Source organism: Telmatherina bonti, assembly GCF_933228915.1.
Source record: "Telmatherina bonti genome assembly, chromosome: 5".
Lineage (NCBI taxonomy): Eukaryota > Metazoa > Chordata > Actinopteri > Atheriniformes > Telmatherinidae > Telmatherina > Telmatherina bonti.
In genome coordinates, this window is record NC_136623.1 from 23,957,246 (window position 1) to 23,970,767 (window position 13,522).

Sequence of the window (13,522 nt, forward strand, 5' to 3'; positions counted from 1 at the left end):
GGATAAATTCAGATTTTGACTCATTCAGACAGAGGAAGTTTTGCGATAGCCACTGCTTAATGTCATCCAGACACCTGTAGATGGACTGTGTGTCTGAGGAGTTCTGGGAAACTGGCAGATAGATTTGGAGATCGTCTGCATACAAGTGGAATGAGACATTATGGCGGGATATCACAGAGCCGAGGGGCAACATATACAAAGAGAACAGAACAGGGCCAAGAATGGAACCCTGTGGCACACCGGAAGACAGAGGAGCTGAAGATGAAGAGAGGTCATTAATCATTACTGAGAAAGATCTATCAGTCAGGTATGACTTGAACCATTGGAGCACAGGTCCCTGAAGACCCACTTGCTGGGCTAAGCGAGTGAGAAGGACAGAGTGGTCCACTGTGTCAAATGCTGCGGTAAGATCAAGCATTACCAACAGCACAGGTTGCTTTAAATCCAGGGAGAGCAAGACATCATTTTGCACCTTAAGGAGTGCTGACTCTGTGCTGTGGCGCGTTCTGAAACCAGACTGAAACCTCTCAAAAATGTGATTCTGATCCAAAAATGATTGTAATTGTGAAAAAACCAGCTTTTCCAATACTTTAGAGAGAAATGGCAGATGGGACACGGGTCTGAAATTTGAGAGAACTGCTGGGTCTAGGTTAGGTTTCTTGATAAGTGGCCTGACCACAGCCTGCTTAAAAACAGCCGGAACAGACCCTAACAGCAGGCAGGAATTGAAAAAAGGAAGTAGACATGGCCCCACTGTGTCAAAAACACAAACGAAAAACCATGCCAAAAATCCAATCCTCCTCAGTTGCAGCTGCCGTGAATGAGAAAGGGTGGATGGATCAAGAAATGCTGAACTTATGGCTTACAAAGTGCTACACTAAGCGACCGGATGGCTTCTTTACAGCACGCAAAGCTCTGCTTGTGATGGATAGCATGAGAGCGCACATCACGCCACAGTTCAAAAATAAATTAAAAGTTTTCAACTCCATATCTGCCATCATCCCTGGAGGCTTAACCAAAATACTCCAGCCACTTGATATCTCCCTGAATAGGAGCTTTAAGGCAGTCTTGCGTAACCTGTGGGAGCAGTGGATGATGGATGGAGAGCACAGCTTCACGGCAACCGGGAGAATGCGCTATGCAACTTTCCTGGAAGTCATTGAATGGATCGACAAAGCATGGGCTTCAGTGACAACCGAAATCACCCTGTCGGGATTCAGAAAGGCTGGAATAATTGGAACTGCAACTGACGAAGAGTCTGACGTAAGCGACGTAGAAGAGGAAGCGGCGCATTGTCTACCTCCCGAGTTGGGGGAGTTGTTTAAAAGTGACACCGAGGATGAAGATTTCATGTTTAGTGATTTAGTGATTTGGAGTGAAACTGATAGTTTGGTAAACTTGTTAGCATGTTCTTTATGCTAGAGGTATCTGAATAACTCTTAAGATGTTACGTCGTTACTGACATTACCAGGCATGTCAGTCATGTAACGTTAGTATACCGTTAGTATACCGTACACTTATTCAGCCTGTTGTTCTCTATTTTATTTTTATTTTAAATTGCCTTTCAAGATGACATGTATGTTTTTGGTGTTGGATTTTATCAAATAAATTTCCACCAAAAATGCAACTTATACTCCAGTGCGACTTATATATGTTTTTTCCTTCTTAATTATGCATTTTTTGGCTGGTGCGACTTATAATCCCAAAAATATGGTATGTATTTTCTCTAACGTGTCCAAGTGTGATGCCCCACCTTAATATCAGAGGTGGGGAACACTAGTACTTGAGGGTTTCAGCCCGCAAGCTTCCCTGCTTTAACACACATTATTGAAATGAAAGCATCAATGAGCAGAACTTAATAAATCGTTGGATCCATTGAATTTGAACCAAGTGTGTTGAACAGAGAAATGTAAAAAAACTGCAGGACCACAAGAGGACCAAGGTTCTACACGCCTGCTTCAGATAAACATTTAATTATGTGCCTTAAAACATTTGCATAGTTTCTGTTCTTCTTTTTTTGTACAGATAGTCTATTTAAAGCGGATTTTCTAGTGAAGAATTCAGGACAGTTTATGTCTAGAGAAGTTTCACAAGTTTTTTTTTCTTTTTTTTTCTTTTGATCTTGAATGCAGTTCTGTTCCATGAACTGTGCAAACCGTGCAGCAGCACAGGGCTTTGCGCCACTAGGGGCATCACACCTGCAACAAGACTGCTGTTGTTGTCGTCGTTGTTGTTTTTAATTAATACATTAGTAGGCTGATATGTAATTTTGTGTGTAATAAATATGTTATGTGTAGTTCTAAAGAAAATAAACATATATTCGTGATTGAAAAGTGTCCTAAACTGCTTGTTTAAAATGTCAAGATGGCAAAATAGAAGTACTGAACTGACTAACACCATTCATCATTTTAAAAAAAAATAAAAAAATCAACATTTTAAAAACACAGCGCGCTCATGCATGCAGAAGAACTATTAGGACTGGATCTACTACAGGTTTGTGTGTTCTAAAACGTGTGCAAACTAATTGCACATGCAAAAAAAAAAAAAAAAAAAAGAGTTGTGTCTTTCAAAAGTGAAAAATAGTGTGTCTGCATCCAATTAGTACATCTACCATAATATGCAGTAATGGGGGTTTCATGGCCTTTTTTTGCATGTGTTGGGAAGAAAAAGTGTAAATATATTAATTTAGCACGAACTGATCTGTCAAACTTGAGAGCAATTTTGCTCATAGAAACTGCGTTTATTTAATACGTTTCAACAGAACATGCAAACAGTATGTGTGCATAATTGCGCGATTGACTGAGGTTATTTTCACAAGAAGGAGGCAAAGCAAAGGGACACAGAACGCGTTTTTCATCCTCATAGGAATATCTTTAGGATGAAAAAGTTATCAAAACATGTCGCTTATCCTGCTCTGAGTCACACGATACCTTTTTCTAAGTTGTTCTTTTGTTGACCTGATGTCTTTATCCTGTATTTTTACTTGATCTCCTGTTTGCATGGTTTTACTGACAGCTTTAACTTTTTCACAACTTTGTAACTATAAATGGTCTTTGCTGTAGGTCATTTAAGTGTTTGTTGGCTTCCAACACCTCCAACTGTGGTCGAATTTCCTTTTGCGCTTTCTTTCCAAGGTCGTTATCTTGCAAACCATGAAACAGGAAAAACCCTCATTTAAATAGGGTGTCTTAAACATGTTTGCACCTGCTATCATTAATGCAATCCCTCTTTGTAAATTACCCACAAACTTTGCTTCAGCCCAGTGCGCCAAATTTTAGATTGCACACTCAGAATGGGATTTGGGTAGATCTGGCCTTAACTGTGCCCAAGCGACTCTTATACACGCACAATTGTGCATCCATGTCAAAGAGCTGGCCCCCGCAGTTTGAGTTCGCACAAGGCCTTGCACCCTCCCTGTGATGGCCCTCTCTGAGTGTTTTCACAGTTCAAGCAGCGTTTGTTTTAAATGCTAACATATTGTATCGTACAGATTACAACATGTCACTTATAGAAAATATTTTTTTCTTACAGAAGACCACAAGGGGAGACTCTGGAATTTAGTCACCAGTGAGTTTATTAAACAGTTTTAAAAGGCCATAGATGTTTCCAAACTTTAATTACATGGCTTCAAATTTACAGTTCCAGTAATGTGAGCAAAGCGTCCTCAGGTGAAAAAAAAGTCTTCAAACCACGTATTCCATCTCCAAAAAGGTACATAGTAACATGGACTTTATCTAATCAGTAGCCTATACATTATCATTTGTACTGCAGCAATGTCTTATATATCTGTGCCTTTTCTTTTTTGCTGTTGGTGTTAATGGACCTTAGCCAGCCAAAATCCTGCAATTCCAGAATGGTATATTTCTTTTGTTAACAATTTACACTACAATTTACTAGAATTAAATACCCATCAAGTCACCATTTTTGAAAATCACCTTTATCTCTCACAGGTTCTTGACGATGGTGATGACTACATGAACACCGCAGATCTCAGCGTCTATGGAAACATATGACAAGCTTTACAGAGTTTGTAATCAACACAAACAACTAGTCTACTGTTTTGTCATGTAATTTTGTCATGCTCAAAATTACATGACAAAAATAATGTCTGTGCTATGCTACCAAAAGTTACCTAACAGCTATGCTTATGATGAATAAGTGACAATCCTTTGTTTCTTTTCACTGATATTGCCTGCAGTTCTTATATAAAACCATTTTCATTCACAAAATGAATATTTTGTTTTATGAATGGTTTTTATACAATTATACAATGATTTTGTTCTTGCTGTTATTTGCATAAATTTTGAAAGTAATTAAACATTATTAAGTGCTAGTCAGACTGCTGTCGCTCCAGTTTAACACAGGTTCTGCAGTGTGGTGCTAGAGGCATCGCAAATTTAGATTTTTTTGCTGTTGGTTTTTGTTTCCTTTGATTAATTGAGAGTACACAATTTCATCACACAATATTGTTGTGAACGTAAGTCCCAGCAGCTTATTTAGTGCTGAGATGTGCCAGAGCTGGATAAATCTTTCTAACTCATTGTGATGAAAGACTGGGTAAGTCTTCTCTCGTGCACAGGTTAGAAAAAAATGAAAAATTCGCGCCCAACCAATACTGTAACAAATTTTTCAGCTTGATGGAGAAACTGAAGGTTTAAGCTTGTTTCCTGCTTAGTTTGCTGTTTTATTTTTGGAGCATTTTTCAGTAAACAGAGGTTCAAGCTTTGAAATTCGAGGATGGGCATGGCCCAATACAGATGTTAATATTGACTACAGTCCAGATCTGAGTAAACCAGAGAACAAACTTTGAAAAAGAACAATAAATGACTGAGGTTAACCTGCTAACATAGTTACTTGGTCCCCACTGTTTGCTGGCTTCATAATCTGAGGCTCCTGCACTCATTCATAACTATGGAACTGCTCTGAAGTGTAGCCACTCAGTGTAGCCAAAGATGTTGGCTGTGCAGAATTGTGGAAATCATTTTTGGTGCTTTACTCTTTCTTAGGAATTTTACATGATCCAAACAGTTTATCATTTTTATCTTTTCCATATTATGATCTCGTCATTGTTTAACATATCCCAGTAAATTGGGACATGAAGTTCTGCAACAGACGACATGCTGAGATGCCAGAATGGAAAAGTTATTTTAGGTACATGCTAACTAACCAGACTGGAGAATATTATCTCCAGAAAATTGGCATGATTATAATGTGGACTCTTGTTTAATTAAACCAAAGCATGGAGCAACATCATGAGAAACTACCACAGATTGCCATGGCAACGTATTTTCTGACATGTCTGTGGTATGAGCACCTATACACAGCAGATCACTTTAGAAACTATGAATCCTTAGAAGCTTATGTCCAATTTACAAATGGATGGGTGCAAGACCTGCATATCTATGCACAGCCAACGAGATGAAATTCCCATAACTTATTGCCCCATATCTGCCAACACAGGTGGTGGTCAACATTTACTTAAAGGGGCACCTAAGAATCTCAAAGTTATTCTGTTTATTAGCTATACATCAGAGCATTCATGTAAACTATGCTTCATCTTATAAACTTATGACTTATGATAAACTACGGTAACTGAAAATCCACTCTTGAATATAAAACAGATCTCGTTATTGTCACTGGTTATCAGGAGTGGGTAAAAGCAGTTTCAAACTTTTTAAAAGGTTTTTGATTGATCAGTTTTTCAGATATTTGGCATAGTTTTGTTAGAAGTTCAAGCTGCAGGACACCATGAAGAAGATCTGCTTGTGTTTCGTTTTCTGGTCAAAACATTGCCCTGATAAGTACATATATAACACTAAAATTCATGGTATCTCCCTAATTAACTCTCAGCGACACCGCAGCCTCCATGTCCACTAACTAAATCAAGCATAACAAATGTTACATGTGCACCGACTTAAGCGGGTTGGCAAACTGGAAACATAGAATTTAGAATCAGACTGACAGCTGTTCACCAAAATTAACCGTGTCTTTGTTGTTGAGAATAAATCAAGTGTTTAATCTGCTTTGATGTGACGGGGTCAAAGTGTGGTTTTTAAATTGAAATAGTTTTATTGCATGTGTTTTTAACTTGTTGCTTGCACTACTAACCCCCCCTGGAGGCCTGTCGCATAACAACTAAAAGAGCAACAGCAGACACTTTAAAAGAGCAACAGGTGTGGCAGAAGAGAGACAGAGAGAAGGAAAACAGAAAGAGAAGGAGAGGAGCAGAGCAGGACAAGGAAGGGGACGGAGCTCCTGAAAATGGACGACGACAAGGATGATGATGGCGGCGGCGGCGACGACGATGACGACAATGATGATGACGACGATGACGACGATGATGGCGATGATGACGACGATGGTGATGATGACGATGATGGCGACGACGACGAGGAGACTGCTGAGGGGCCAGTGACGACTGGTCCCACCGCGGCTTGGTGGTGGCAAGGCGGAGCCTGAAGTGCAGCAGCCGGTCTGGACCCTAAGGCGCAGCTACTCAGTCCTGGGCCTACTGATACTCCTGGCCCAGGACCAAGCGTGAGTAAAATGGCCTAGTTTAGGGTCCAGGGCTACAGGGCCAGGCAGGAGGGTTCCCTTCCTAAGCATGTAGACTGCCGCGTATGCTCCTCTCTGCGGGTCCTGGACGTGACTTCGCCGAAGGAAGGCTGAGAAGACTGGATCCGTCGCTGCACAGTGGTCATTTTAAAGGTCGTTTTAAAGGACATTTTTAGGGACATTTTAGAGGACTGGGGTTTTATTATTTTAACCTTTTAACCTTTTTTTATTATTTTATCTTTTTATTAAACCATTTTTATTGAGATTTTAGTGTGGTTGACTCTGCTCCCCCTGATTTTTAAAAGAACCAAGGTGGCCGGGAGGACCCTTCTTTTTTTTTATTTTTTTTTTACCTGTTTTTATTTTCTTTCTTTATTTTATTTTAACACGCCCCCGGCCACCCCCTGTTACATTGACAACATGTCATTTCTCCTCTGCTCCGTGAATATCCAGAGATCCTCCTTGATACAAACACCCCTCCTTTAATGGACAAATGGTGCTGACCACTGCCCCCTCCATTTCATACAGAAGGCAACATCCTTCAGAAAAGAAAGTTGTGTGCCCTCACATTCACCTTTTTTTCCACAATTAAAGTTGTTTGCTGTTGTTTCAACAACCTGCCTTCCCATGCATGTTCAGGATGGGAGACTGCATCCATCAAGATTCAAAGCACTGGGTTAGTTTCATTAGCTAGGCCATTGTTTTTCTTAACTGCTTGTATAAATACTGATGAATCACATAAATTAGCTCAAATTGATTTGTCCATTTTCTTAACCACTTAGTTCACGTCAGGGTTGTGGAGAAGCTGGAGCCTATCCCAGCCATCAGAGTCGGGGTACACCCTGGACAAGTTGCCAGTCCACCACAGGGCCAACACAGGGACAAACAACCATTCATGATCACACTCACTCCTGGGGATAATTTCTTGTAACCAGTTAACCTAACATGCATGTCTTTGGACAGTGGAAGGAAGCCGGTGTGCCTGGAAAGAACCCACATATACAGAGAGAACATGCAAACTACACAGAAAGGTCAGAAGCTTGCTGCTTTAGGGTACTTTTCACTATAAGTACAAATTCTTATGATTTTTTTTTTTTTTTTTTTTTTTTAAATTCTATGCATCACTTTAAAAAGAGCTGAAATCAAACCAACCGTGATCTATCTACCATACTAGTGCCATGCCGTAGAAAAAAGGAGATGTGAAAATAGGAAGTTATTTCTTTGATAAAAAAAACAAAAAAAAAAACATGCAGATGTTTGTGAAGAGAAGATAATTGTGTGAAAAAATTGTAAAGAACGTGGTTTGTACTTAGGGTAGGTCTGAGAAATAGAAAGTAGATTCTTTTACTGTGTGTGTGTGTGTATGTATATATATATGTGTGTGTGTGTGTGTGTGTGTATATATATATATATATATATATATATATATATATATATATATATATATATATATATATATATATATATATACACATATATATATATATATATATATATATATATATATATATATATATATATATATATATATATATAATAAAATTCTCTGCAGTAATGTTTACAGACATCTAATTCTTATGAAGGAAATATAGAAATAACATATCATTGTCCAAAACCATGAGACTTTTTTTTTATGGGTCAAAGTGCTCCTGAGTACAGAACCTGTCTGTACAGTGAGGGCCAGGTCTACTAAGATCCAAATTTGTGAGTAGCAGTTTGGGTGTGCAAGCTAAAATTTTGTATATCACGGTTTGCGGGTGCAAACAAGTTAACAAATAAGTTTCTACATTTTTTTTTTTGCATGTAATAAGTTTGTACACATTTTACTACATGCAAACCTTGTCGATCCAGCCCTTAGTTGCCTAATAAAATTACTTGATACCTAGGCTTGTCCAATCACATGGTAGGAATCAGTTAGGTTGTACTGAGAGAGGCTGAGATGAACAAAAAAATTTTACAGGAGGAACAAGTATTGTTCTCTAGTTGTATGCAAGCAGGCAGATGGCTGCCCTCCCTGAGCCAGGTTCTGCCAGAGGTTTTCTTCCTCTTAAAAGGGAGTTTTTTTTCCCTCTCACTGCCGCCTCATGCATGCTCAGAATGGGGGTTTGGATCAAAGTCATGATTCAATGCAATCAGTTGGTTTCTATTTTAGGCTATGTATGAATTGGCTTGAAATGATGTGTATGTTGATTCATGTATATAATGTGCCCTGTAACAACATTGTTGTGAAGTCACGCTATACAAATAAAGCTGAATTGAATATCAAATATTTCCATTTTGTATGGCCAAACAATACTAGTGACCCTACATGATCCACCACTATCGTTTGAAATTTAATCAGTTATGTATATAACTTCAGTATGACATAAATATGTCATGAAGTGTTTCTTGGACATGACAACTGTTTAAGTGACTCGTTTTTTACTACTCCTACAGCTTTTGATATCCATCATGAAGCATATTTTGCATGTATGTGGGCAAGTGGGATGCCTTTAGTTTTCTTTTGATGAACTGTATTTTTTTGTGTTCCTTAAAACATTTGCATACTTTCTGTTCTTCTTTTTTGTACAGGTGGTCTATTTGGAGTAGATGTTTCAAGATAAAATATTTGAAGACCCCATAGGTTCAGCTCTGCCTCTTCTGAGGAGTTTATTGGGCATAATGGACAGTTATAAATGCATTACAATTCCCACGCTGGCCATTATCTGCTTATTATTCTTACTTTGTATCAGCACAAATAACTAATTAGCCAATCACATGTTTAAGATGACTTGCTCAAGCTAAAACTGAGCATCAGAAAGACGAGTAAAGGGTATTGAAATGCTCTGGTTGCTGGTTCCGGATGGTTGGTATGAGTGTTTAAGAAGCTGTTGATCAACTAACATTTTTATGCAGATATGTCTCCAGGTTTACAGAGTAAATAGCCCGTAAATTTTAGTTGTCTGTGTGGAAATGCCATGTTTGTGTGGTCAAAGGAGAAAGTTCTTTTGTCATCTCTCTACTTGGAGATGACAAAAAGGCAGCTACAACTCAAATTTGACTTGTGCATTCAATTGTGACTTGTTGCTATCAATATATACAGAATATCATTTTTGTCATTTATGTCTTTCTAACCACAGGACAACCAATGTATCATGACACAAAGCTCTAATCATCTCAAACTGATTTCCTGACTATATATGGAATCCACTGTATTCCAGTGGTGTCCACACAGTAAATAGATCTCAATCAGCACCTGTGGGATGTGGTGGAACATAAATATTTAGCCAACAAATCTACTGTAACTGTATGATGTTATCATGTAAATTTAGACCAAATTCTCTGAGGCACATTTTTTAACGCTTGATGAATCCATGACACAAACAAATAAGGGGAAAAGGGGACCAATCTGGTACTAGCAGGCAGTGAATGTACTAAAAGAAATTTAGTACATTCTGACAATGAGACACTTCTTCATACTGACAATGAGACAGTATGAAGAAGTTGAAGAAAATAGTAGAATATTTCAATTGGAGTTGAACAGCAGACATTATTTCAAATCATTTCCATATTATCTTGTTAAAACATTGCAGTGATCATTTATCAACTTTTTAAATTTCTTCCACATGAAGAAGAAATGAACTTGTCTTGTCCTGCAAGCACCCAGGCCCGTCATGGAAACAGAAGCAAACCTGTCTTAATGTCTTAAACCACAATGACAATGTGGTCTGTCTATATTAATGATAGTGTTTTATAGCATGTCCTATTTAAAGTCCCGTACTGCAGAGAAGTAAAAATAAGAAGTAATTACTTTTATAAATATGTGCATCCTGTTAGAGCACAGCAAGACAAACATAGGAGGAAGATAAAGGAGGTGAGAGGGTAATGTGTGGAAAAACCTGCGTGTCAGAGATTTATTGATAAACCTGATGATTTACTAAGTGCCTCTTTTCTTTAGTATGAACGATGTACAGTAATTTAAACTGAATAAATTTTAAGAATGATGGGGTTTTTTCAATAATTTCCTGCTCCAAATCTTTTAGATATCAAGAAAAATATTACATGCAGTATGTGATTTATAAACCAATTAATGCAAAGCGTCATTATATACCATACATGTTTAAAAGAGAAAGGAATTGTTCTCCCTCATTAGAGCCACCCAGCAGTTTTATTATGAGTTAAGAGTTCCTTCTTTAAATACTGATTACAACCAGTTGTTGAGAGGTGAGAGAGGCAGGACACACACTGGACAGAAACGCAGCCTGTTAGAGCAAACAGAGTTGACAAGACAAACAACTATACCGACTGTCTTGAGACTTCAAAGTGACTTCTGTGCATTCTCTTTGTTCTCAAAGCCCTTTTGAGGCATGACAAACAAAGTGAAGCAAAAATACTGGTTTAGGGTTGGCGTGAATTAACTTTTAAAATAATATACATCCATCCAAATTTTTTAACCGCTTAGTCCCATAAGGGTTGCAGGAAGCTGAAGCCTATCCCCGCAGTAATTGGGCAAGAGGCAGGGTACAGTCTTGACAGATCGCCATTGCAGGGCCATTCTAGCATCCTTCCTTTTCAAAAACCTCTTGCAACACTTGTAGCCACTGTGTATCAAAGATCCTTGACAACTCCACTTCATAGAGTGTTCACTCAGGTGAAGCGGTTCATCTTATAAATCTGGTTATACTAGTACTTTCAGTAGATTTTACAGTTGCAATAAATGGCGGCTTTCAGTCTCAGTATAGCCAGACTAAAAGCTGGTGGCAAGGTTTGAAAAGCTGCCATTTACAGTGACATTTCTGTTCCAACAAGGCTGATGATGATGATCTTCCTTGTTTTGATGATCAGGTCATACTGCCTCTGAAGTGCCCTTTTTCACTTTAATGGGTCCTGCGCTGCTCCTGTATATGCATGGTCCTGCAATTTTGTAAAGGGTAATGAACTGACTTTCTAACTTAAATAAACCTCTCTTGCTGAACTCAATCATAGTGTGCTGACTCGCAGGGAAAATACATTCTTACCAAGAGAGCAGACAGTCATGGCGCTTCCCTACCAGCTTACCAATTGTATGTAGAAACAGATCTAAAATTCTTTACTCAAGAGAGTGTGTCAGATTATCAACAGAGGCCAAAATTCACAGACATTAATTCTGGCCAGTAAACAATAGACAATGTTACACAAGTTGCCTGTAAAAATGGTTGTTTCAAAACAGGTTAATGCTGTTGTGTGTCTTTGGTGTAATCGCTAGTGGGATTGTTGTTGGTATGAAAGCCCACTTTGTTGATTGATGTGACATGATTAACATCTCACCAAGGTTAACATAACACGTTAGGACACAAATCCACACACACATGTGAAATTCTAAATGTATTAGACAATTCACCTACATTAGCATCTGCCACAGATGTTGATTAATAATAATATTTGAGTATTTTAATTAATTATCATTCTTGTCCTCAAACAGCAATTGAATATGTCCAAACAACTGTGGTCCCTTTTTTATAGTTCATATGCAAATATCAAGAACAAGCTAAATTACAATTTATCTTTATAAATATGAACTGATCAAATGAATTAAGTTTCAGTTATAGTTCCAGTAACAGAAAAGCCTTTTCATGGTTGAGAAGTTGAAGTTGTCATCAAACATTAGATACATTCTGTGCATTAACGTTCTCTGAAACACTTGTGCAGTTTCAGTTCTTTTTTCCACAGAAAGTTTAGATTTAAGAAAAGATACATTCTGGTTAATTAAGGTGATGCTAACAGTCTGGGCTTAGAAAAGGTTTAACACAATAGATTACGTATGTGTGTAAATATGTCACAACAGCTTAGCTGGTATTGTTTCCATCATGAGTTTATTTGTGTGTAGGACCATGTGTGTGGTTTTCATTGGAACAAGTTCAATTTATTTTTGATTTCCATTGTGTAGTTATGTGAATTTTTTTTTTTACTGTCCCACTAAAGAGAATTGAAAATCTTGAGCAGAAAGTCCACCATTTTTCTTTATTTCAGGGGTGTCCAGCTCTGTTCTTGAAAGGTTTCCCTGCCACAACACATCGGATTCAAATGAAATGGCTCTTGTAAGCAGCTTGTTGTCAAGTTCTGCCCAAACAAGCATTGATCTGATTACGTGCAGCAACAGGAAAAGTCCAATACCTGCAGGACAGCAGCCACCTCCTTCACTTGATCTGAACCTTGTTAGAAGATAGAATATACATGAATACATGAGTGTAACTATATATATTGCTCATGATTATTATGTCTCTAAATTTACCCTCTAAGATTGTAAAGCTCATATTGTTTGCGTCTCGGAAGTTTATGTTTGAGAACTTACTAGATATGAGCAGCCACAGTTGGTTTCCATTGCATTGTAGTTCTTTATATAACCTGTTTATTTATAGGGACAGTTAGTCAACAGGCGTCCGTTAAGTGGAGATCAATGATAAAAATAACAGACATGAAGCTGAGCTTAAAATGGAGCTTAAAATTTTTAAGGGAAATGTTGTTCTGTACATCATTACTGATGTAACACACACACAAACGCAAGACTGACTCACATCTCGGCAATGATGACTCATAACTGAAAAGTTAATTATTTCAAATCAAGCTAAATGTATTTATAAAGCGCTTTTCATATATGAAGTAGCACAAAGGGATTTTTATAGAGAGAAACTATTTTTGCATGTCAAGCAAGCCTTCAGACCCAAGTATAAATAAAAAACACACACAATAAATCTACGTACCATGTAGAATATTTAAGCACAGATTTGGAGATGTTGTATTTGATCAGGAGCTGGTCTCATGGTCTAGGCTTCCAAGAATTAATCGAAATCATCATTTACACATTTGGAAAATCTCAGTGTTATTTATTTATGGGAGCTGGAAAAAACCACGATGTTCAAAAACTGTTTGCTACAACTGCTGCATGTGAAAAGAGGCCAGTTTCTACACAACAGGGATGTCAGTACGCAGCAGGCAGGAAAGAAAGCTT

At 38.0% G+C, this 13,522-nt stretch overlaps 1 long non-coding RNA gene across 1 annotated transcript; it reads left to right on the forward strand.

Moving 5' to 3' along the window:
• The first annotated feature begins 3,578 nt into the window (after nucleotides 1–3,578).
• LOC306755676 lies at nucleotides 3,579–4,115 on the forward strand. The gene is made up of 3 exons (XR_013771303.1): nucleotides 3,579–3,711; nucleotides 3,829–3,856; nucleotides 3,951–4,115. It is a non-coding gene; the product is annotated as an uncharacterized lncRNA (long non-coding RNA).
• The last annotated feature ends 9,407 nt before the right edge of the window (nucleotides 4,116–13,522 follow it).